Source organism: Solanum pennellii, chromosome 5 (genome assembly GCF_001406875.1).
Source record: "Solanum pennellii chromosome 5, SPENNV200".
In the NCBI taxonomy this organism is placed as follows: domain Eukaryota; kingdom Viridiplantae; phylum Streptophyta; class Magnoliopsida; order Solanales; family Solanaceae; genus Solanum; species Solanum pennellii.
This window is the reverse complement of record NC_028641.1, coordinates 13,566,472-13,570,950: the sequence shown is the minus strand read 5'-3', so window position 1 is coordinate 13,570,950 and position 4,479 is coordinate 13,566,472.

The following is a 4,479-nucleotide window of genomic DNA, read 5'->3' as shown; positions in this document are numbered from 1 at the left end:
TCGATTAAGCTGGCAGATCATCCTTATTTTACCATATCCAAAAGTCCCGCCGATTCCTTTCCTTGACAAGATTCAGACAAAGGAAAAATAGTAATGGGAGATAACAATGAAGAAGTAAGTCTCACTGACGTTGTGGTGGCTCAACCCACCATAGCGGACCAGAATGGATTGATTATGCAATTAATGCAACATATAGTGGAAATGAGGGTGGAGATGCAAAGGAGACAGGATCTTCCTCTACCAGGTTTTAATGTTAATGCTGCTGATGGAAGACCTCATATTTACTTTCCTTTTCCAAACATGGATCCATATAAGAATCTGCCATCTACACTTGCTCAAAAGCCTTCCATCGTAGACCTGACCGCTCAGATAACCCAATATGCTTAGGCTTCGTACCAAACACCTCCTCCTAAAAATAACCACGCCCAAATGCCGCCCCATCCTCAAAATATCCAACATCAAACCGATCCACCACCGCAAAACTAGAGCCAAAATCCAAACAAAAATACTTTCAATTCCCAAACACCCCATCACCATTTAAATCAAAATACCAATCCCTAGACTTATCCGAAAAACTACCAGACTACCCAGAATGCCCAAAGTCCTTCCGTAGCTCCACCCCTACCTGAAAAAACACCTTTCCAAATTCCCATCCTGATTGAGCACGACGTGCATGATTCTGAGCTGGACCACTACGAGGAACATGAAAGAGAATGGAGGGCAAAGGAAGAAGAAAAAGTGAATATAAAGGAAGAAATCAGGCTAGCAATGAAAGAATTACAAAGCATCCCCGACATAGCTGGTTTAAACTATGAGGATTTGTGCATCCATCCGAATTTGGCCTCCAAGAAGGGTTCAAGATTCCTAAGTTTGATACTTTCGAAGGAATAGGGAATCTTATGGCCCATCTGAGGGCCTACTGTGACCAACTTGTCGGGGTTGGTAGAGACGAAGCTCTGTTGATGCGACTCTTTAGATGAAGTCTATGTGGGGAGGCTCTAGAGTGGTTCACCTCCCATGAGACTAGGCAGTGGCCCAGTTGGAATGCCTTGGCCAAGGAACTTATTGATCGGTTTGCTTACAACTTGGAATTGTTCCCGATCGATACTCCTTGGAAAATATGAAGCAAAAATCTACTGAAAGCTATAGAGAGTTTGCATATAGGTGGAGAACGGAAGCAGCTAAGGTAAGGCCGCCTATGTCTGAGAAAGAAAAAGTGGAAGTGTTTGTACGGGTGCAAGAGCACGGATATTATGATAGGATCATGTTGCTCGTGGGAGAAAAATTTGCTGAGATAGTCAAGATTGGTGAGAATATCGAAGATGGTTTGAAAACAGGGAAAATAGCTCATGTTGCCGTGTCACCCGAATCGTCGGGATTGTTGAAGAAGAAGAGAGAGGATATTGCTGCTGTCTCTTATGAGGGGAAGAAGACCCTCAGAAGATCAATTGTCCTCCCAAGGTCACCTCGACCTTCTCAGAGCTCCTACCAGACTTGCCACACGCAAGCTAGTCATCCAAATAATCCTCCTCCAGTCTACCAAGATACTACCCCCACATACCAAAATGCCCCCTCTGAATTACTAAAATCCATCTCCTGTTTACCGAAGTCCTCCTCTACTTTACCAAATTCCATCACCAGTCTACTAAAATGTTGCTCCCAACTGTGCGATTATGTAGTCGTGATACAGAGCACCACCTCCCGTATATAAAGTCCAAGCTCCAGTATACCAAAATGCCTCCACGAACTACCAAGATCCATCACCAAATTACCAAACAAATCCTTATCTCAGAAGCCAAGCTCTCCATCCAAATACCAGAAGTTATCAAGAGGTATCTCCTCCCTAACAAGGTAGTTATGATCCCCCTCGACCCAGATTCGAGAAGAAACCTCCCAGAAACTTTACAGCGCTCGCTGAAAGCCGAATAAAGTTCTACGAGCGATTGGCTGCGACCGGATACATCCACTCGGTGGGGCCCAACCCGGTGGATACTAGTTCCAAATTCAATAGCCCCGATCAAAGGTGTACATATCACTCCAACTGTGGTGGACATGACACCGAGGACTGCATCAACCTTAATCACAAGATTCAAAACCTGATCGACCAAGAGGTGGTTTCTCTTCAAGCAGCCGCGCCTAATGTCAACACCAACCCTCTGCCGAATCATGGAGGCGTCAATATCAACATGATAGATATGGATGATGATTGGTGTGTGACCAAGATGATAACTCTATGTCAACACAAAAATCTAGACCCCAGACGAGTCCGGCGTTGTTGACCTCTTAGAGGTCGCAGACAAGCCTACATATATCATTCTTACTTCATCTAGGTTAATTTTAGCGGAAAATTTGAAACTTTTTGTTTCCTAACATGCTTACTAAACATTCTATTACATATACAATTGTTCACCATCAACAATCTAACATTAAGATCATCAAATGAAACAAGCAGTTTATTATAACGATAAAGATGTACTTGCCAAAATGGCACCCATACAATATCTAAACAAAAACGGGAAAGAAATGCTAGTAAAACATACTCCACTAGATCAATCCTACAACTAAGCTAGAATGTAAATGGGCAAGCATCCTCGAAAGCATGAGGGCCTACCAAGTCCGGATGAATACTCGACGTCCGGATAGCTGCAGCGTTGATCCTGTAGCTTTAGCGTCCACCTGTGCTTGCACCTAAAAGTTTAGAGTTGAATAGGGTTAGTACACACTTGTACTAAGTATGGGTATATGCAAGCACACACCAAGGACATGCATAAGTAAGAGTAGCTCTTTCCTAGCAACATGATTATAACAGGTCAAGTCAGTGGACTAGCCAAATTGAGATTAGGAAAGTGAGTGAACTTTCCAAATATGAATTAGTAAAGTTATGCCATGTAAGTAGCATGTACTATCATACTTAACATTTTGCACATAACACACAACAGCGTACACATAGCACATATCATAATTCATATAACACATAACGTTGTTCATATCATTTATTCATGTGACATGAGACCTTGGAATCATGGACTTGACATTAAGACTTCCCAAAAATGAGGGCTCAACATATGGGACCTCAACTAGGGAGTCTTCATTAGCAAACAGAGAATCTGCTTCATTCATTCATACGTACTTCATTTCATTTTGTTCATAGGCTAGTGTGAACACCAGCTATACCTAGGTTGTAGTTTAGAACTTTCATCGGGTTCGTTGTGCAATGACCAAGAATGACCTAATGTCATTGCTTGAGTGTAACTCATATCTTGATCATCCTGTCCTAACACTTTTGGTACCATTCATTTAATTATGTGCATCATTTGAGGCTGGCCTCATTAATTCATTCATTGGGAACTTCAACTTTAACTGACATAGATCATGTGGGCATCATGAAATCCAGTGTCATGAAACCCCACACCGAAAAGTGGTGGAATCACCAGCCAAAGTGACCCAAAACATGCTAGCGTACATGGGAATTGAACCCCACCAGATTCCTATATTGACAGTATAGGTTCGAAGACTAGGAGATATAGGGAGACCCATACCCGACATTTACGAACAGTCCGCCCATCCTGAAAGAAGGTATCACCGCTCATAGCTAGTCTATCGGTGCTCAGTATAAAGTTCCATTACATTCAACTCATACGTCATGGAAGCTGGCTTCTAGTATGAGGACATCATAGCTCAATAGATGATTTCTCTTCTTATCATTAGTATTAAGTATGCATTAAATTCAATATTTTGATTAGAGTGTTCATAGAGACTGGTCTCTTCATTGACTTTACACTCTCATATGTGAGTACATTTTGGTAACATTTACTTAGGCTCATTTGAGATTGCTCTCATCTTTCACATTAGCCTCTTATCATGTTGTCACCACATTCATATTAGCACATTTGCTCTTCATAATTACTCACCCCTTTTTACATGAATGTTCATTTCATCATATGCCAATGCACTTGGTCATTTGTGTGTCCACACTCTTACTTAACCGTTCTAGGGTTTCATCATTTCTTTATATAATATTCATTTCATCGTATGCCAATGCACTTGGACATTTAGTGTGTTTTACACTCTTACTTCCCTTCTAGAGTTACATCATTTCATTACATACATCTTAGGTTCACTTATTTTTAAACGTATGCTAGACTTATGAGTCTATACATACAAGCCATGGAGCTTCATTCATAGTTCGTTAAGTGATTCATATCTTCCTAAGATTATCTAATACAAGACTTATGCATCTTGTATGTATGCCAAGATCTCGATTTCGATCTAAGTAGGTGGAATTATTCTTGAACATTTAATTCACGTATGACTTATGTATCAAAATAGAATTTGGGCGAGGGAACCCAATTTCGAATTCCTTGAACAACACTTACATTTTATTATTCATTTTTGTTTGATCCATACGGCTTGGGGACCCAAGTTCGAGCCCCAATGCCTTCATTTTATTTTGCCCTTAATTTTTCTCTTCGTTTTTCG